The following is a 22,589-nucleotide window of genomic DNA, read 5'->3' as shown; positions in this document are numbered from 1 at the left end:
CAAAGCTTTAATTTACATTTGCCTCAAAACATCTGGGTTTTTTAATCTGGGCTTCATTTTTCCTTTCCAAAAACCTAGGAATTGAAATATTTATATTCTCTACCTCCTTCTGCTAAAAAAAAATAAAAAATAAAAAATTGTGTTCAAGAAATGTTCGTCTAGGATTTAGTGCACTTTAATAGGGTGGCATAATATATATTGAAACACCAAATAACTTTGGTGTCTCTAAAATATACTCAGAAACTAGTTCTTCAGCAATTCGGATTGTGTTCTGTTGAGTCAGTGTGCGGCACAGCCTCTGACAGAACACTGTTATCAAAGCCCTTTCCAGGACATGCCCAGCATGTAGATGCCACCTCAGAACTGGAAGTATCAGTTAAACAACTGATTTGTGAGAACCAATCTTTACACATTGAGGTCCAGGCCAATAATGAATTTCCAGAAAATTCCCAACAATTCCAGCTTTTAAAAAACACATTTCTTTTACTCTCACAAGAGAGATAATTACTGAAACTCTGCCTTCTTCTTGCTAGGTTAAATTTCTGACAGAGAAAATATCCCCAAAAGATTCTAAACATCTCTGGCCACCAGAAGACATCTCTGTCAAAGGCTGTTTTCTCCATAAGCTCCAGCCTCCCCCTCTGCTTCTAGGCCCTCTAGCTCTTCTTACCCCAGCTGCCTGCCTCTGCCTCTCATCATTCCTAGTTTCTTATATTTGCCTGAGCAAGCAGAATTGCTCCACCACTTCCTCCACGGCTCCCTCACCAACTAGGTTTTACGCCTATCTCTGCTTATCTGAAAGCTTACAGGCAAGTTCTGCTCAACAAAACATTGTACAGAACATTCTTCATGACATGTTGTACTGAGAACTAATAGAACCTTGTCAGTACATTATATTCTTTTTCATAAGCCTGCGTGAAATTCTTAGTCATCAACCAGAGCTGTGGAGTCTTGCGGATGGGGTGAGGAGGAATCAATCATTAGACAATGGAAAAGATCAACATGAAAGTTAGTGAGTACATGAGTGGCCATTTTATTGAGAGATTAGCTAGATCAAAGTTAATGAACTTGAATACTATCACATTTCCAAAATTTTGAACATTCATGTAGGAACTAGTTTGAAATTGACTACCATTTCATTAATGACTATAATAAAAATAATAGATGAGGTGTAATATTGCTGAGTGCCAGGCCCCATAATAAGCTCTTTACCTCCGTTATTTAACTCTCAAATAACCCTTTGAGGTAGGCCCCTTATTACAATGGTTGGGGGGATCAGAGAGAAAGGTTGAAGAGGCTCTCAGGAGGTTCAGCAGCAGCTACTTACCAAATAGTTTAGAAAATTCTCCATCTCTGTCATTGTGGACCAACTGAATATCAGCCCTAGAAACATTCTTTTTTTTTTTTTTTTTTTTTTAATTTTATTTTGGGCTGCATTGGGTCTTCGTTGCTGCACACAGGCTTTTCTCTGCTTGTGGCAAGAGGGGGCTACTCTTTGTTGTGGTGCGCGGGCTTCTCATTGCGGTGGCTTCTCTTGTTGAGAGCACCAGCTCTAGGCGCACGGGCTTCAGTAGTTGTGGCACACAGGCTCAGTAGTTGTGGCTCACGGGCTCTAGAGCGCAGGCTCAGTAGTCATGGCGCACGGGCTTAGTTGCTCCACGGCATGTGGGATCTTCCCAGACAGGGCTCAAACCCATGTCTCCTGCATTGGCAGGCGGATTCTTAACCACTGCACCACCAGGGAAGCCCGCCCTAGAAACATTCTTAATAAATTTTAATTGCTCTTGTTTTCTAATTGTTGCTCTAGCTACGTTTTACTTAGAGGATTCCTTTTTGCAGCAAATCATCCAAAGGACAGCATTGTTATTACCACATGCAGGAAGGTGTGACCTTGAGATAATCATTTTACCAATTTGGGCCTTAGTTTTCTCATCTGCAAAATAAAAGAGTTGGACTAGATAAACTTTAGTTGTTTGCCAGTTCTAAAACAATAAATCTAGCTAGTTTGACACACCATTGGCAGTAACTACAACAATGAAATATGGAAAAACCATCCATACTTTCAAATCCAATAAATATTTTAAGTCACTTTTGAGCCAACTCCTTAAATAGAAACTCTGTCTAACTACACCCACTCGTTAAAGAGCCAAAGCCAGTCTTTCCAATCAGAAAGTTAAATAAAGTGACTGATGTAAAGACTGATGAAACTGGCCAAACTATCCCTCCTTGTGACTTGCCTGCATGGCTGAAATTACTGTCTTCTCCATTTAGGATAAAGTATCAGATAGTTCACACTGTTGATTTCTTATTCAACATCTACTCCTGTTCCTTCCTTATTAACAGAGTTCCTTGTTTTTATTTTTATTTGTTTGTTTTTTAGGTACATCCAACCTCCAGCTACAGAAGGGCAACTCAATTAGTCTGAGTCAATCAGTAAATGAATTCCCTTGTATGGTAGAGACTCGTAAGGCTTACCCTGTCTTTCCAGGCACATACAGAGATTACATCCCTGCCACCCACCCCAACACTTGTAGTTCGGTGGACCATGTGACTAGTTATAGTCACTAGTCTATAGTGGGTTGTGGATAAAAGTGGTATGTGTCACTTCCAGATAAAATACCTAATTGCAAGTATAAGTCCATCTAGAGTTACTCTTCCCCAGTCTCAAGACCAGCATTGTTGAAGATGATACAGCCTCTGTCAACCTAGGTCCCCAAGAAAGAACAATGTGGAACAGCCCACCTCCCACCCTTATCAAGTCAGAATGGATATATAGTTTGAGTAAAAACTACACCTTTGTTGTTTAAGCTACTGAGATTTGGGGGGTTTTTTGTTTTTTGTTTTTCTTGCTGTGTGACCTAGAATCTAAGTTATGCTAGGTCCTAGACTACCCTAATTATTACACCTGAAAACCATTGTAGTCCTGGGGTAAACTGGCCCCATCAACTGAAGGGAAGGATTTTGGGCCCATGCTTTGGGGAGAAGATTCTCTCTTTCCTACCATGTATGAACAGGTCAGCCTATAACCCAGATTGCCACTGGCAGCAATCTAACAACCACAAGAGGAACTAAACTTAGAATGAAGTCAACACACTAAGGATGGCAAACAGAGAGAAGAACACTTGAAGATATGATTGAGCGGAAGGTTATATCACTCCTGAAGGCTAATCTTCTGTGGACTTCTAAATCTGCAAAATAATTATTCTGCTTGTTTGTTTCTCCAAAACGCTGTAAGCAGAAAATACACCTTGAATATCGTTAATTTCATCACAGTTCCTAACACAGATCTAGCTCAAGAAGCAGTCAAAAATATTGGATGAATTAAAATTTTTTAAAATATAATAGCTCATACTCTTGCCTTCAGAAATAAAATATTACTTGCATTAACAAGGGGGAAAAGTAATTTGATTCAACTCAGTCTTTTTACAGGTGAAGAGAAGACCCAGGTACATTACAAAATTTATGAAGTTCACAAAGCATTGTTACAGCAGAACTGAAGGGGAAAAAAAACCTAATAATTGCTTCATCAGAAATGACCGTAGTCTGGGGGCTTCCCTGGTGGTGCAGTGGTTGAGAATCTGCCTGCTAATGCAGGGGACACGGGTTCGCGCCCTGGTCTGGGAAGATCCCACATGCCACGGAGCAACTAGGCCCGTGAGCCACAACTACTGAGCCTGCGCGTCTGGAGCCTGTGCCCCGCAACGGGAGGGGCCGCAATAGTGAACGGCCCGCGCACCGCGATGAAGAGCGGTCCCCACACCGCGATGAAGAGTGGCCCCCACTTGCCGCAACTAGAGAAAGCCCTCGCACGAACCGAAGACCCAACACAGCCAAAACTAAAAAAATAAATAAATAAAGTAGCTATAAAGCTAAATTGGCACTTTCACACCTGCTGCAAAAAAAAAAAAAAAAAAAAAAAGAAAACAAGCACAGGGTTAAACTCTTAAAAAAAAAAAAAAAGAAATGACCGTAGTCTGGGCATATAATACCCAGAGAAAACCATAATTCAAAAAGACACATGCACCCCAATGTTCACTGCAGCACTATTTATAATAGTGAGGTCATGGAAGCAACCTAAATGCCCATTGACAGACAAATGGATAAAGAAGATGTTGTACACATGTACAATGGAATATTACTCAGCCATAAAAAGTAATGAAATTGCATCATTTGTAGAGACATGAATGGACCTAGAGACTGTCATACAGAATGAAGCAAGTCAGAAAGAGAAAAACAAATATTGTATATTAATGCATATATGTGGAATCTAGAAAAATGGTGTAGATGAACCAGTTTGCAGAGCAGAAATAGAGGCACAGATGTAGAGAACAAACATATGGACACCAAAGGGGGAAACGGGGTGAGGGGGGAGCATGGGATGAATTGGGAGATTGGGATTGACATATGTACACTAATTTGTATAAAATAGATAACTAATAAGAACCTGCTGTATAAAAAAAATTAAATTAAATTTTTAAAAAATGAACATAGTTTCCAACTCAAGATGGAGAAGTAATGAGACAGTAGTAGACCCTGGTAGTTAAAAACTTTGAAGTTAAGACAAAAGTAGCTTACCTATTAGCTATATAATCTTGGAAAAGGTACTTAACCTCCCTGAGCCCTGGTTTTTCCATCTGTAAAAGAGGATAACAATCTCTAACTCATAGAGTTGTGAGGAATAAGTGACTCAACATATAAAAAGCACTTAGCAGGCTTCCCTGGTGACACAGTGGTTAAGAATCCACCTGCCAATGCAGGGGACACGGGTTTGAGCCCTGGCACAGGGAGATCCCACATGCCACGGAGCAACTAAGCCCAGGCGCCACAACTACTGAGCCTGACCTCTAGAGCCCGCGAGCCACAACTACTGAAGCCCACATGCCTAGAGCCCGTGCTCCACAACAAGAGAAGCCACTGCAATGAGAAGCCCGTGCACCACAACGAAGAGTAGCCCCCGCTCGCTGCAACTAGAGAAAAGACGGTGCGCAGCAACAAAGACCCAATGCAGCCAAAAATAAAATAAATAAATTTATATAAAAAATAAAAAGCCCTTAGCAAAATGCCTGACACATAGTAAACATTCTATATATTGCAGCCATATCAAAGGATGTTTATTCATAGCTAAATCAACTTTTTTTTCCATTAAGATAGATCCTGTTCTCCTTTATCATTTATTTAATTCAGACCACTGACCTAAGTTTTTCCATAATATATAATTATAGTGTAGTCTATACAATTGTGTAGCCAGTATACACCTTTCCTATAAAAACGTTCCTCCCATTTCACAATTCTATCATATGATGGCAGCTAGAGAAGTCATATTACTGCTGACTGTCCCCTTGACCACAGCTAATTGGTCAAGAGGTGGATATCAGACCCAAGATGAACCAAGGAAGCCATTCCTCCAAGATTTTTAGACTTTGGAAGAGAGGTCATGCCAAGCCTCACCTAGATATAAAATCTGGGAAATGTCACTGGACATGTTTTTTTGCCAAGTGGAAAAAACACATTCTGTATTGAGAAAATACAGTCAATGAACAGGAAGCAGAGAGGATGCAGAGAATGTCTGTTACACTGGAATTCCCAGTTCCAGGTTTTCTTGATCACTGGCAGAATCTCTGCCTTTCCTTCTGCTTAGGTTTGCCTCTTCCAAGGGTTTCCCCCATATTCTTCCTATATATTTCCCATTTTGCATAAGCGAATTCCAGGTGAGTTTATTTTAGATGCAGTTAATGTAATGATATGCCATATGTTATCATAAAATAAAAAAGGAAAATCTTAGATTCATTATCTTTATTGACAACCTGAATGATACCTCTAAGAATATGATTGTCAAGTTTATAAAAATGAATCAATAAATTTTTATCAAATGCCAACTATAGGAAAAGTACCTGTGGCAGAGATTTCAAATTACCCCCTCTTATCTATTCTCTCATTCCTTCATGGTCCTATTGCCAATCAACTAAAATCTTACATTTCCCAGTCTCCTTTGCAGTGGGTATGGCCACATTACTAAATTCTGGCTGTTGAGATCTAAGCGTTATATGGGACTTCTATTCTTTTTTAAAAGAAGTCATAAAAAGAAAGGAGTTATACTCTCCTTCAGCCTGCTCTCCATCCTATTACCTGGGACATGATATGATGACTGGAGCCCTTTCAGCCATCTTGGACCATGAAGGGGATAGCCATACCATAGGTATAGAATAATAGTGAGTAGGAAAGAGCCTGGCTCCCTGACAAATTTGTGAACCCTCCATGCCAATCCTGGAGTACTTACCTCCAAAATTCCTTCATGCAAAAAAGAAATAAGCTTCTATCTTATTTAAGCCACTATCATCTAGGTTTTTCTGTTACATGCCACTGAACCTAATCCTGATACAATGCCATAGTAGTTTGATAAATTACATTGAGTTAAGTTGGATTGTTCATGCTTTGCAAAAAGAGAAACAAATCCCAAAATGTTTGAAAACATTTGAAAGAAATGTAACAAAGACAAGTACATGCTACTACTATATTTTAAAATTTTAAACCAAAATTAAAACTACAGTCTGGGGAAGGATGGGATAGGTGAAAGAGAAAGAATTTTTTCAGAGACAAAAATTCCAGCCAAAAAAATAATTACCCCTGTCAAAATGTTATAAATACTTGCTCCAGTAAGAGTGAGCTTCGCTGAAGTCACCAAAGTTCCAATGTTTCACTTTACAGGGGCAACAACTCTATGACTTCACCCGAGGAAACATTGGGTTCTGAGGGGAAAAACTAACTCTAACCAAACTGACAAAAGATTGAAATACCAGAAGGCCCCTTGAGGGCAGAGATCCTGCCTATCTGTCTTGATCACCCCTATGTAGCATATTTGTTGAATGAGTTCATTCATTTTCATTGCTATAGACCTGCCAAGGGGAAAATCAAGAAAGTAATAACCTCTGGTTAGTCAGGATCTTCTACAGTTTCCATGGGAACAAGGCAGTATAGAGTTGTGGTTCAGAACGTAGATTCTGACTATATTTGAATCCTTGCTCTGCCACTTAATAGTGATGAGACCTTGGGAAAGTTTTTAAACCTCTGTCTTATTTTTTCATTCATGTAAAATGGGAATGATAATGTTATCTACCTCATCCATCGGGTTGTTGTGACTGTATAATGAGTTATTACTTATAAGGCTCTTAAGAAGAGTGCCTGGGGCTTCCCTGGTGGCGCAGTGGTTAAGAATCTGCCTGCCAATGCAGGGGACACGGGTTCGAGCCCTGGTCTGAGAGGATCCCACATGCCGCGGAGCAACTGGGCCCGTGAGCCACAATTACCGAGCCTGCGCGTCTGGAGCCTGTGCTCCGCAACAGGAGAGGCCGCAATAGTGAGGGGCCCGCGCACCGCGATGAAGAGTGGCCCCCGCTTGCCACAACTAGAGAAAGCCCTCGCGCAGAAATGAAGACCCAACACAGCCATAAATTAAATAAATAAATAAAATTAAAAAAAAAAAAAAAAAAGAACAGTGCCTGGCACAGAGTAAGCACACAATAAATGTTAGCCATTTATAGCTCTACAAAAACCCTGAGCTAAAGCAAGCCTTTGTGAACACTACTGTCATTATCTGATCTAAATCCAAAGTCAAGATAACATGAAAACAGAATCTCAGGAAGAAAAAAAAAAAATGATTGACAAGATTTCCTGGACCAAAGGCTGAATGTCATTTCAGTTCTGCAGTACATGCTACAACACAACTGTTGGTATTTAAAACAAAGAGTAAAGATTCTAAAAACAACCCCTTATAAATTGTGCTGCCATGATTTACAAGTAGACTTGTAAACTCACACAGATAGGGTCAAGTGGGGCTAACTTATATGTATTTCAAGGTTGATCATTTAGGTTTAAAATACATTCCCAGTCTTCTGGGCTCTTACACTCACATATCAAACAGCTGAGAAGTCCATCCAACTTCCAGAGAGGGAAATCTTGTTGGGTCTTCACGTCTTTCTTTACTCAGTCACATCATAGGTCTTCTGGCCTTCAGTCAGGTATTACTTCTGGTCCAAACTACTGTGCCAAGGTCGTGGAGGTTGCCCCTTCAGCAGGGGGTATGGGCATGAGCATGGCAGACCCTTTAGTAGAGGCAGGAGGTGGGCAGACAAGAATTGACATCTCTGGTACCCAGCTGTACTCCTTTCCCTTGCTTTCTCCTTCAATCTTTTACAACTCTACTAATCCCTCTAATGTTCACATGTAGTTCTTACAACTCTATCCTTCTACTTAGCAATTCAACTCAATCTCAGCCTTCATATTGGCCTATGAAAATTCCCCAGTCCAGTAAATTTGTTTCTAGTAAATGTCAGTCTTGATTTTGTTTATGAAGTCAGGTGGGCTGTGTTGGAGTTTGTCTCCACGTGGACCATCGAGCTTCCCACCAACTAAATAACTTGCCTGCCTTACAGTGGTCTGACCACAAGGTGAGCTCTGGTCACAAGGAGAAATCATAACCTGTGTAAATGCGACACCTGGCTCCTTTTAAAAACAGCAAAAAGGTAAAAGCCCTACGATAATGGGACGAAACTGTCTTCACATAGGAAAGACATTTTAAAAGCTAATCTCTAGACAAGTTTTATTAAAAGCTAATGCTATCATGTGTTGAAACAAAGAGTTTATGAATGTCTAGTATATAAATAGTAGCAATAGAAGTCATATAGCTCTGAATTAACAACAAGGGAGACTGGAACTAATGTCTCTGCCACACGCAGCAAATGACCTACACAATCATATGTGGCATGGCTCTGGATGCAATAATTTAAGAAATAACCAAGAGATGAAATGGATAGCAGGAGGTGAATTTCAGAAATTATAAAAGACATGATAACTGGTTAGGTGAAAAAGTGACCAAAGATAAGTGAGATCTGAGGCTTGAGTGAATCATTATTTGATACCATTAATATAATTCATGGTTGAGTATAACCACAATTAGAATTCAGGTCTTCTGATCCCAAACCAAATATTCTTTTCATTCTGTCAGGCTCAATATTTCATTTACAAAAAAGCAAAATTATAACAATCACTGAATCAGATGGATTTATCATTGTTATCCCCAGTGTCTGGAATAGTGCCTGGCCTCTTGGATGTACTCAATGAATAGTAATTGACTGAATGGATGAGTGAATGAATGAATGAAGAAAGTGGTATTTATTTCCACAGAAAGGATCTGACTAAATAAAAGAAGTTTTGTCTTTACATGTTGCTAGATCTTACAAATGGTTTCCAATGAATTTCTAATAGCTTTTAATAGCTATTTTTAAAGGATCGTAGGAAACCTTATATATACTTATGTCCACATTCCTAAATAATAGAAGAAATCCAATTAACTTTGTCCTTCCTTTTATAGGAGTATTCTTCATTTTAAAAATAAGTGCCTAGGGCTTCCCTGGTGGCGCAGTGGTTGAGAATCTGCCTGCCAATGCAGGGGACACGGGTTCGAGCCCTGGTCTGGGAGGATCCCACATGCTGCGGAGCAACTAGGCCCGTGAGCCACAATCACTGATCCTGCGCGTCTGGAGCCTGTGCTCCGCAACAGGAGAGGCCGTGATAGTGACAGGCCCGCGCACCGCAATGAAGAGTGGCCCCCACTTGCCACAACTAGAGAAAGCCCTGGCGCAGAAACAAAGACCCAACACAGCCATAAATAATTAATTAATTAATTAATTAATTATTTTTTAAAAGTGCCTAATAAAATAATCTATGCAGTCCTTTCGCTTTTAACATTCTGTGTGCCTCTAAGAGAAAATGTGCTTGATTAGTTCTCCTCCACAACTTACAATGAATGAATATACCAACTCCTCCCAGATAGATATGGCTGTGGTGGCCATATTTTTTTCACCAAGCGGAGTGAAACTAAATCTAACAACTAAACCTAATACTTAAATATGAATTTTCCTGAAAAGTCTAAAACATATGGACACGATAGGGATAAGGCTGAAATATGTATTTAAAGTCTGCATTATAGTTATGCTTCCTCACAACCATGCCCTTAAAGTGTCCTTGGCTGTATATCAGGGCTGATGTTGGCCAATACTGCAAAATTCTGATTAGTCAGGAGCCTATTTTAATTGTCTGAGCCCATGTAATAGTATTTTGAATATTCAAGGAATATATTTGTCATCTATGAGCTTAACTTAGTAGCAGGGAGGCTAAGTGAAGCTCTGGTAAACAGGATTGCACACAAATAACTTTGATTTTGTGGTAGGAGAGTTTTTATCCTTCCTTCACTCTCTCCCAATTACTACTTCCCACTTTGCTCATCAAAGGACCTGGGATAAATTTTACATTCATCACATCAAATCTAGAACTCCACTATCAGCTGCAGATGAAGACAATTTTTAAAAAAATTTTTATTGGGTTATAGTTGATTTACAATGTTGTATTATTTTCTGCTGTACAGCAAAGTGAATCAGTTATACATATACACATATCCACTCTTTTTTAGATTCTTTTCCCATATAGGTCATTACAGAGTATTAAGTAGAGTTCCCTGTGCTATACAGTAGGTCCTTACTAGTTATCTGTTTTATGTATAGTAGTATGTATATGTCAATCCCAATCTCCCAGTTTATCCCTCCCCCCCCTTTCCCCCTGGTAATCATGTTTGTTTTCTACATCTGTGACTCTATTTCTGTTTTGTAAATAAGTTCATTTGTATCATTTTTTTAGATTCTACATATAAATCATATCATATGATATTTGTGAACTAAGACCAATTTTTACAGGTAGAAACTAACCTGAATAGTTTTGATTTTGGGGGGTTTTGTTTGGTTTGGTTTTTTGGTTTTAGGCTTAAGTCAGTCATGCTCTGACAGTATCATGGACCATGTAATATCTGGAGATTCCTCCTGTATTCATGACTCATAATTTTCCACTTATATAGTTCTAGAAAAACCAAACTGCTGGGTATGGATACTCATTAAATTGCTTTGCACAAAAGAAAGGATATTGCTCTTTTTATTACAGTCAAAATGAAAACTGAATAAAGTGTATCAGATTTCCCCTAATATCCCTACAATCTTCTCCAACTGCTAGAATCATCTTCTAAAGCTTTCTACACTCAAGAGCACCTCAAGTTATTGTCCTCCTTTATGTTTCCCAACCTCTTTGGTAGTCAGGTTGGAGCCATGTTCTAGCCACTAGGATGTGGACAGAACTTATTTAAGTCACTTCCAAGTCTGGTCATAAATGCCCCTGTGAGAATCTCCAGCTCTTTCTGCCCCTGCCTCGGTGATCTTGGAGCCTGCATATTCCACATGATCTCACGCTAAGATAAAGGGAGGCATCCCAGATCCCTGAGTGTCCACTAGGAGGAAAACCACCCTGCAGGCATTGGACGGTGACATGAGCACGGAATAAACCTTTATTGCTTTAAGCCACTAGTGTTAATTAACCAACAACCATACTGGCTGAGAGGATAATGGGGAGCTGAAATCCACCCCCTGTCTTAATTACCAAACCACATGCCTTGGCACAGTCTTTTACCAAAATGAGTGAGCTTGTCTGCATCTCATCCTCTTCTGATTCACATACGGATGCCATAGGACTAGCATGGCCCTGACTGAATCCCCACTCAATTGATCATCCTGCCTCCACTTTGCAATCCCTCTATAAGAGGCTGCCAGATTAATGCTTCTAAAGCACAACTCTGATCATGCCATTTCCTGCTCAGAAACCCCTAGAGGAGCCCCACTGCTTCATGGATTAAGGCCCCAATCCTTAACATGGTCTCCAAGACCCTCCACAATTCATTGAACAAATCCACCTATGCATCCTAGTTACTACCTTTGTCTTCTCACCCCCCACCCCACCGTGTTCTCTGGCTCTGGAAGCCTGCATGGCATGAAGCCAGGAGCGCCCTCAGCCTGACTCCACAGAACAGGCATTCATTTTCCTAGCTTATGGAACCTCCACCTTCACTAACTCCGAGAATTTCCATAGTACAGAATTTCTTCAAGGCTTCCAAGCCTTCTGGAGTCACCTTTTCCTTTAATAGCCAGATTCAAAAGCTCAACTTTCATCCTGTGTATTATAAGGGCACCTCCATCTGCTTATTTGTGGGGGGAGGGGGAATCTGTCTCACAGTTGCTCTTGAGTTCTTAATTCACTTTACAGCCTGCTCCTCCACTTTGGCTCTGCAGCATAACAAGAAATCAGCTGTATTCTCACCCCTGGTTGGACCCTACTTGTGAGCAGTGTGTCACTAGCAACTCTTCTTACCATGAGGGAACCAAGAGGTGAGGGAAAGACAACAACATATAATACAGCTACTCCTACTCTGTGTAGCAGCTAGGATTCGCAGATGAGATACAGGATGTCTAATTAAATTTGACTTTGAGATAAACAGCAAATCATTTTTTTAGTATAAGCACATCCCAAGTATTGCATAACATACTTATGCTAAAAACTTGTTTGTTTACCTGAAATTCAAATTTAACTGAGCATTCTGCATTTTTATTTGCTAAACCTGGCACCCCCAATAGAGGCCTCCCTTTCGTTAAATTCTTGAGCTTTGGTTCAGACTGGGGGTGGGGTCGGGTGGAAGCAGGACTCTTTCGGCCAATGCATAATCCACCAAAAACACTGCCGTTTTAAATAACATTTCCCCCCCTCAACGAGTGTTTTTCTCCCTGTTATTCATGTGTTATAGTAATTTCTACACAGTAATATCCCACATATGACAAAAATAAGCCTCGTGAAGTCAGGAACATTATTCTTCCTATTCTTTCATTGGCTGGCTGGACCTCGGAGCCATCTTTCTGGCACTGACTATCTACTTGCTACATTAGCGTTTCAAGAATTCAAAACCAGCAATAGCACCAGAAATTTTAAAGCAGATAACAGAGTCATAAGAAAATGCCTTGGGCATCCTAGCACTTTTTCTGACTTACATTACGAGCCATGGATTTTTAATTTTGGATTTGCACATGTTTCCAAATATCTCCCCACGTCTTCCAGGAAATATTTGGCTGGGTTTTACCTGAGGTGCATCAGACACTCACAGGAACACAGGTTATGCCTAGAAGTCATTCTTTTAAGATAGCTTGCCAGAGATGTAACTCTCTCCCTCAAACATAAAAGGTAGCACCTCCACTTGGTGGGTGTTATTTCATTCTCTTCTAAACACACTTACACGTTACCTGCAGCCTTGGAATGGAGCAAACGGGCCACGAGTTGACATCTTGTGAATCTCACAGCCTCGCTGTCCAGCTCCTGAACCCTGTGCTTTCTTGGTTGCTCATCTGGAAGCCAGAAAGATGGGTGGGTTAGATTATAAAGGCTAATTAAATACTGTAAAATGTATATAGGATCATTAGAAACAAATGGCCTTGTTCTTTCTCTCAAGCACCCATATTCAAGCAGGCATTAGGCTCCACAGTCATTAGGTATCTAGCACGATGATTCTTTTCATAAGAAATGGGAAATTAATCACAGCCATGGAGGTACCCTGTACATTCCTAGAGTAATAGTAGAAAGAGTAGGTGTGGTCTGGTTCCTTTAAACACATAATCTACAGATGGGGAAATTTCCCAGACTGCTTTATGGAAATCTAACCCTTTTAGAGAATTTCAGTTACTTCACTAAAAAAATATGTGTACATATATATCCAGTAGCAAAATTTTTTAAACTAGATAACATATATACATCATAAAAAAAATTCAAAGGATATGTAAAAGGACATAAAAAATTTCAAAGGATATGGAAAAGTCCCTCTTCCATACTGTCTCCTAATCTTCCTCCCCTGAGGTATCAGTGTCACCAGTTTGTATATCTTTCTAGGTGTATTCTCTGAATATACAAGCATGTATGTATATGTTGCCTTCAAACAGATTTAATTCCTTTTAAAATCTTCTTTATTGTAAGAGTATAAAATATACATAGTGATCTTGGGGTTTTTTTTAAATTTAATAATATTATCTTTGGAAGCATTCCATATTAGTGCATGGCACTCTGCCTCAGTATTTTTGACTATTGTATAATATTTCATTACATGAATGTACCACTAACCAATCCCAATATTTTTTTTTTAAAGATTTATTTTTTTTTTAATTGATTAATTGATTGATTGATTGCTATGTTGGGTCTTCGTTTCTGTGCTAGGGCTTTCTCTAGTTGTGGCAAGCGGGGGCCACTCTTCATCACGGTGCGCGGGCCTCTCACTATCGCGGCCTCTCTTGTTGCGGAGCACAGGCTCCAGACACGCAGGCTCAGTAATTGTGGCTCACGGGCCCAGCCACTCTGCGGCATGTGGGATCTTCCCAGACCAGGGCTCGAACCCGTGTCCCCTGCATTAGCAGGCAGATTCTCAACCACTGCGCCACCAGGGAAGCCCCAATCCCAATATTGATCGACTTTTTGTTTGTTTCCAACTTTTGCTATAATAAAAGCTTTTCAATTAACTTCTCCCTGTTAGGAAAATGGCTTCAAGTACTACTGAGCTATTCAACAGATATTTATTGAACACCCGTCCAATACACAGCACCAGGCCCTGTAAACAATAATGAAACTAAGAATATTCCTACACATTTCCCCTTCTTCAAATTGTTTGGTCACTTTACATGTGTGTGCTCTGGAATTTGTAATTGTCCCTCCCAGGTCTGTAACTAAAGACTCCTTCTTCATCTATTAAAACACTAATCTTCTCTTCTAAATTTACTTTACTGTGGCAAAGTGGGAGTTCCATAACTACAAATCTTTTAACTATCACATCAGAGACTATATATCAATTCTCTCTGCAAAGATACACCTGTGCTTAATTTAGAATTACAGAATTTAAGAGACAGGGAAAAACCTAATGATCACACAAACCAACCTCTTTATTTTCTAGATGAGAAAAGTAAAGCTAAGAAAAGGAGAAATGGCTGGGCCATGGCCAAACTCTAGCTTATTTTTCCTGATACAAATTGGTTCAATCTACTCCCCCATCTTCCATTTAAAAATCAAAACTGATTTTCACTTGTGGCCATGATGGAGTAACAGGGACCTGATTTACCCTCTATCTTAAACAAATGGAAACCAGACTAAATATATATAAAAAACTGTTTTCAGATATTAGACAACATGCAGCATAAGACAGTCATCTCTGAGCAAGAAAAACACATGACGTGAAACTATAATTGCCCCAGCTTACTGCCTAGAGAGATTCCAGGCTACAGCACAGGCAAGGGGACCCCACCAAGCCCGGCAGCTTCCCTGAAGTTAAGAATTCAGATTGGCTAAGGTAGCTAGAATTTGTAGGGTAGGAAAGCTGCACAGAGAGAGACAGAGAAGAGAGTTCTGGAGCTCCACAGGGCCTGCAGCTTGAGTCTTGAGCTGAATACTGATCAGCACACATGTGTGAGGAAACTACCTGGGGACAGGAGAGAAACACCTGAAAGGAGCAATTACTGGCATTCACACAGGGCTGGAAATAATCCACGTTCCCAACAGCCTGAATGGAAAAACCTTCTAACACATTGGGTGTCGTGCTGAGTACTCAGAAAGGTATTGCCTCATTAGCAGGCCAAGTGAGCCCTATATTAAAGGCGGCTCTGCTTCTGCCCATCAGAGTTTAAATGCAAGCCTCAAAAAGATCAAACTGTTTCCAAGTAATTTCACTCTGTCCCAGAACATAATTCAAAAATATTTAAAGGAATAAACTCCCTCCCCCCAAAAAAGTCCAGCCTCAAACAATGTGAAATTCACAATGCCTGTGATTCAATTTTTTATCGGTACTTCTTCTTTAACCAGGCATTCAAAATGAAGCAGGAAACCCCAGAATGAGGAAAACAAATAAATCCTTCAGTAGAAACAGAGCCAGATATGGCACAGGTGATAAAATTAGTAGGCAAAGACATTAAAACAGCTGTTATCAACAGCTCTTATAACTGTGCTCCATATGTTTAAGAAAGTAGAGGAAGGAATGAGCTTGTTAAGCAGAGAGAAGGAAGATTTTTTTTTAATGAAGTTCTATTCTTTTTTTAAATTTTATTTATTTATTTATTTGATTTTTGGCTGTGTTGGGTCTTTGTTGCTGCACACGGGCTTTCTCTAGTTGTGGCGAGCGGGGGCTACTCTTTATTGCAGTGGCTTCTCTTGTTGCGGAGCACGGACTCTAGGTGTGCAGGCTTCAGTAGTTGTGGCATGCAGGCTCAGTAGTTGTGGCTTGCGGGCTCTAGAGTGCGGGCTCAGTAGTTGTGGCTCAAGGGCTCTAGAGTGCGGGCTCAGTAGTTGTGGCACACGGGTTTAGTTGCTCCACGGCATGTGGCATCTTCCCAGACCAAGGCTCGAACCCGTGTCCCCTACATTGGCAGGTGGATTCTTAACCACTGCACCACCAGGAAAGTCCCAGAGAAGGAAGATATTTAAAAAGACCAAAGTCGAGCTTCCTAAGATGGAAAATTCAATATTTTAGATGAAAACTCTGAACTGCTATGGGAATTATAATTTTTGCCATTATTTCCATCTTATCAACACCATAATGAAAATAATATTTTCACTGGGTCTAAAAATACTCCTTTTCATATAAAAATCTCAATGTGTATCAAAACCATCAATGTAGAGTAGTGTTTGCACAGTAAAAATATGTTACCTGCACTCACTATTGGTATTTATAAAGAACAGAGCAGCGCACAGCCTTTTCTATATGTAAAACATGTTAAGCCAAGCATAACTTCTATTCAGAAGTGTTTAAAGTCCAATGAAGAACAAAAAATTGGGTTCTGTGACTTCATTTTTAAGCTTGGTACATGTGTAAATTAAAGAAAAACGTTTTATATGTACCACTTAGGACATAAAATAAAGCTAGAGATTTTTAGACCCTTGCCAGGATCAGTGATGTCAGTATTCCCAACAATTTGTTGATGAGCTGCAGTCTAAAGTACCTAACCTAAGAAATAGAGATAAGAAGAAGGAGAAAATCAAGCAAGAAGCAGAAGTAGGACCAAAAAAAGGAACTCTTATGTGAAGTGGGAACAAATGTGAGGACTGTGGCTTACAAGTGTATATGAATCTCCCTAACAGAGGCTGAGAAGGAGATAACATGAAAATGCAATTAAATTTAACCAACAGTTATTGAGTGCCTGTTATCTGCAATACACTGTACCAAATGAAGTACTATCCCTTTCTTCCAGCAGCACAAAATATGATGCAAGAGATGGATGCAGATACATAAAAAATCGTATCATAAGTCAGATTGATAAGCTGCAATAACGTAGACGTAACAACAGCTAAGGGGGACCAGGGGAATGAAATAACTGGTTCTTGGGGTAGGAAAATAAGGGAAAACTTCACATAATAGGTGACATTTGAACTGTGTGCTAAAAGACACAAGGGATTTTACTATATATAAATGGGGATGATGTGGTTATCCTCCATTTAATTCCCCCCTCCCTCATACCACCATTTATTCTCTGCCTCTCTCTGTCCCACTTTTTAATCAATAGACTGCATCATCTGCCCATTCTTGGTGGTTGGCTGGCTCCTAGTTGACTTTGGCCAATTAAAGACACCTGCCGGAGATTAGCAGGAGGAGGAGAGTTTGGGGTGTTTATTCACTGTCCCCTCTCTGCTTCGGCACTGTGGTTTGGCAGTGGCTCTAACCCTCCCTGCCTACAGTTCCTACTGATGGCCCTCCCTCCAAGGCTTCAGCTCTCACTGAGATGTGGTAATGGTATTTCACCCCCTTGGCCTTTGAGCCTACAGAAAATAAGAGCATCCCACTCTGTTACTCTATGGATGTCTCAGCCACTCTTGTAGCTTCCCTTTACCTTGACTGTATCTCTGTAAGTCATCCCTTTGTTTGAACCATCTGAGCTGAATGCAGTCCTAGACAGAGAGAATAGTATAAGCAAAGGCAAGAAGGAATATATGTCATGATTCAGGAACCATGACTGCATCATGGGGAACCTCATGGGGTGGGAATCTAGGCTAGAAGAGAGTGGTTTTAGAGAATTGGGGTCAGATTGTGAGGGCCTCACTAAAGAATTTGGGCTTTATTCTTGGGTAAGCATAATCCAATGGTGGTTTTTCCCCCCAGTGGTGGTTCTGAGTGGATACAATCAGGTCTGTGTTCCAGGAAGATCTTTCTACTAGCATGTGGAGGATGGAATGAAGAGGAAAGAGACTGCAGGCAAAGATGCCAAGTAAGAAGTTATTGCAACAAGGTCCTAAAATGGGGCATAGGATGGTGGTAGGGAGAATGGATTTGAAATTGGTCAGTATTAAAATCTACAAGGCATGGCAAATAAGTGAATTGAGCAGCAAAGCCAAAGAAATTTTTAAGGGTGACTTCTAGGTCTCCAGCTTGGGATAATGTGAGAATGGTAGCCCTATAAACATAGAGACAGAGATTCTTCGAATGGGGAACATGAGTTTGATTCGGATCACCCAGGAAGTGAAGTGCTGTGGAGCATTCAGTCTGAGATGCTCAGCAAAGAGCTGGAAATTTGGGTCTATGTATCAGGAGAATGTAAAAACTAAAGCTAAAAATAGATATTCTAGAGCTATGGTTCTCAGTCCTGGCTGTACTTGAGAATCATCTAAGGAGCATTTTAAAAATAGATGCCAGGACTTCCCTGGTGGCACAGTGGTTAAGAATTCGCCTGCCAGTGCAGGGGACACGGGTTTGAGCCCTGGTCCGGGAAGATCCCACATGCCGCAGAGTAACTAAGCCCGTGCGCCACAACTACTGAGCCTGTGCTCTAGAGCCTGCAAGCCACAACTACTGAGCCCACGTGCCATAACTACTGAAGCCTGTGTGCCTAGAGCCCATGCTCCACAACAAAGAAAAGCCACCGCAATGAGAAGCCCGCACACCGCAACAAAGAGTAGCCCCCGCTCGCCACAACTAGAGAAAGCCCGCAGGCAGCAACAAAGAACCAACGCGGCCAAAAATAAATAAATAAATTTTTTTAAAAAAGCATCTGCTTAAAAAAAAGATAGATGCCAGGGTTCAACCCCAGATCAATCAAATCCAATTTCTTGGTGGTATCAGAAATCAGATTTAACTGGTATGGATTTAATCAGACATGATTGGATTTAATCTGGGTTTGCACTTTAAAAGAGCTCCCAGGTAATTCTTATGTGCATCCAGATTGAGAAACACTAATCGAACAAAGTAGGAGCAACTAAGAATGGGTACTTGAGGACAGCAGCATTTAAGCTACTGACACGGGAAACGATAGAGTGGCAGATAAAGATAAAGGCAGTCAAAAGAATTTAATCAGGAGAGTAGCTAAGCACATCACATGCCATGAACAGGTGGAAGAGGAATGAGAAGTCATTACTGATCTCTGGGAAAGCAGTCTTAGTTGCTGCAGAAGCCAGCTTGCAAGAGGCAAGGGGCAGATTTTAGATGAGGAATTGGAGGGAGGGAGCGTAGACTACTCTTTCAAGGTTGGCTATGTAGGAGAAGATAACCGCTAACTTAAGGAGCAAAAGCGTTGAGAGAAAGTTTTTTTGGACTTTAAGAAGGAATGCAGGGCTTCCCTGGCAGCGCAGTGCTCAAGAATCCGCCTGCCAATGCAGGGGACACAGGGTCGATCACTGGTCCTGGAAGATCCCACATGCCGTGGAGCAACTAAGCCTGTGCACTACAACTACTGAGCCTGCGCTCTAGAGCCCGCGAGCCACAACTACTGAAGCCCGCGCGCTTACAGCCCATGCTCCACAACAAGAGAAGCCACTGCAACGAGAAGCCCGCGCACCGCATCGGAGAGTAGGCCCCGCTCGCTGCAACTAGAGAAAGCCCGCGCACAGCAATGAAGACCCAACGCAGCCCAAAATAAATAAATAAATAAAATTTATTTTTTAAAAAAAGGAATGCATTAGTTGATGAAGGTAATGAAGATACACCGTAGAGAAGGGGTTACTGGAAGAGCATGGTTGCAGAGGAGCCTGGAGGGGGTGGCATCAAGGTTATCAGGGGAGTCAGACCAGGAAAGGCATACCAAAGAGACAGGTTTCATTTGAGAACAGTTGAAGGAGTTCAAGCCATTTTTTTCATAATGAGTTGGAAGACATGGGTGACTGCAGAGAGCAAAGATGGCAGAAGGAAGAGGGAAACAGGGCAGAGAAGAGTTATTGAGAGCTTCCCACATGCCAGGGACTATGTCGAAATTCTACCAAGTTACCCCATTCGGTAATTAAATGTGCTTTTGAAGAACAAATGTTGTCAGATGGGGTAAGAAGCAAAAAATTAGGCTTGTTCTGCCCAATTTCAGCCATCTAGTCACCTTGCTCCTCTGGTACCATTACTAATTAATGGCCCTTTAAAGCTTGGCCTGCAATTAGTTTTAAGTTAAATGCTCATTTCTAGCTGAATAGGGAAAGATTTCAGTTATGATAATATTTCCTTAGTTTAGTTTAAAGGGAAAAGCCATGGAAGAACATTTAAGAAAGAGAAAAGGCCAATTATTGGGAACGTTTCATTAGTGAGTGCAAAGAGAAATGGAGTTTCAAAAAGTTAGTGTTTAATGGTCTGAATTAATGGCAGTAAATATTTAGGAAGTAGAATTAACTTGCGTATTTATAATTTCCTCTTTTAAATGTAAAAATGTAACTTGAGTTTACAAGTCCATCAAGGGCTAGGATTGTGCTACCTCCTTCTACAATGCCTGAGCAATGGTGTGGACTCAGTGGGTAACAACTGAGGACTGAGCCATAGTACTTTGCCAGACCCTCCCATTATTACCCATGCCTTGTGGTACAGGCAAGCAGGCCAGCAAGCTAGATGACTTCCAATTTTCCAAATGCAAATGGAGCCTCTAGATGGGAAACTTGTGACATTGGCTGTCCTATTCTCTTAGAAACACTTTCCAAAGTTGGGATCAGGACCTTTAGTAGTAGCTGCCAAGGGTTTCCTTTGCCGACATCCAGCAAACCAAACTGGGGAGTGGGCATAGCTGCAAGGAAAGGCAGAAGACTTGACCAACCTATTGGAATGAGCCTTGGGGGACCCCAGAAGGATGATCTCTCAGCTTCCAGAAGTTCAGTGGGAGTGGAGGTGGGGATACGGTTGCAGGAAGGCTGGGAAAGGCTGGGATGAACTCAGGGTAGCACTCCTATTTGCCTCTCCACAGCTTAAATACTGAACCACTATAAATTATTTCCAAAGCCATTCTTGGACCCCTTGCCATAGGCTGCTGAGCCTTGCCTTAAAAAACTATAGTGCCTGGCATGTAAGGAGGTTGGTGCTCACTAGATAGTTATTGAATGTTTGAACTTTGCTCACATGATTCCGCTTTCTAGTGTTCCTACATATTATTTGTATTTGTTTAAAATTTTCCTTGTAAAGTTTTAAGTATTACTATATTTTTTCATAATTCTTTACATTAAATAGTCGAAGAAAAATTTTGATGCTATAAGGAATAGTCACTACGTAGACAGGCAGACGTTTTCCTAATCGTCCTGTGGACTTATTTTGCCTATAGTCCTGAAAGTTTTTTAACATAGGTGTACTGAGGGAGTATTAATTTGAAACTCCAGGGTGTTCTGTCCTCTGTTTCCGAAATTAATAGCTTTCAAGTGAAATTGTTGTGGCTAGAAGACCTTCAAGGGTTACATCACCTGACACTTAGTTAATGCATTCCTTAAGAGAACCCGCTATTTCTCTCCCAGAGGCTAGTTCTTCTCTATTACATCCTGGGCAGGTAGATACAAGACAAACATTTTCATTTCATCTCCATTCTAAAAGGTCAAAAGGACGACAAAATCAGAACTAGAACCCACACCTTTGGCTTTATTGCAGATTTCATCCTATTTAACTTCTATCCACAGGCCTCCTGTTCCCGGTGGCTGGGATTATAGACAAACTGGCTTAAAACAAACCCCAGCTTTCTCTCAGCCTTTTCCTTAGCAGCTCATCTTCTTAATTCATGACCACACCAGCTTGGTCAAGTAACTCCTAAACTATAATAACAAGAACAGTAAACTTAATTTTATATAGGATCTTTCATACAGCTCCATTGCAAAGTGGTTTGCCAACTTAAGAGTTATAGAATTACAGAGCAGCATTACTGAATTAAATAATAAGTAACCGCTGGTACTAATAATTAATTTATGGTCTAGCAGAACTGTCACAACTGAGGCAGCTCTCCCTCCGCCCCTGTCTCGTCTTTCCTTCCCCCTCCTTCCTCCTTCGGCAACAGCACCCAAACCAAGTGCTGAGATTGTTACATTAGTCACCATAAAGTCAAGTCATTTCTTTACTCTGTATCTTTATGACCTTATGCTATTAAGAATTTCTAACCTTTTTGGAGTTGCATCACCCCATCATGTTTAATTTCACAGCTGCTTCTCCTGATGTCATGCATTTGGTGGGAGGGTCTCACTAGGAGAGAGTGAAATCTCTCAGGAATTTGCAACAACCTCAGAAAGGCTCTTGCTTTTTGCCAAGTCAAGGTTGACAAGTACTGTTCTACCTGGTAACCTTGTAAAGAGGTTTCTCTTAAATCAAGGGACTAAAACTCAGACACAACAGCAAGGTCATACTGGAGTCACATGGTAGAAATTGGGAATGGTTCTGTCTTTCCAGTGTCTGTGCATGGCAGCTTTCCATGGACACTCTGATCTCCGTGGTAGTTGGAAAG

The sequence above is a fragment of the Balaenoptera acutorostrata genome, chromosome 3, assembly GCF_949987535.1.
Source record: "Balaenoptera acutorostrata chromosome 3, mBalAcu1.1, whole genome shotgun sequence".
NCBI classification, from domain to species: Eukaryota; Metazoa; Chordata; class Mammalia; order Artiodactyla; family Balaenopteridae; genus Balaenoptera; species Balaenoptera acutorostrata.
Note: the sequence above shows the minus strand (reverse complement) of the source record.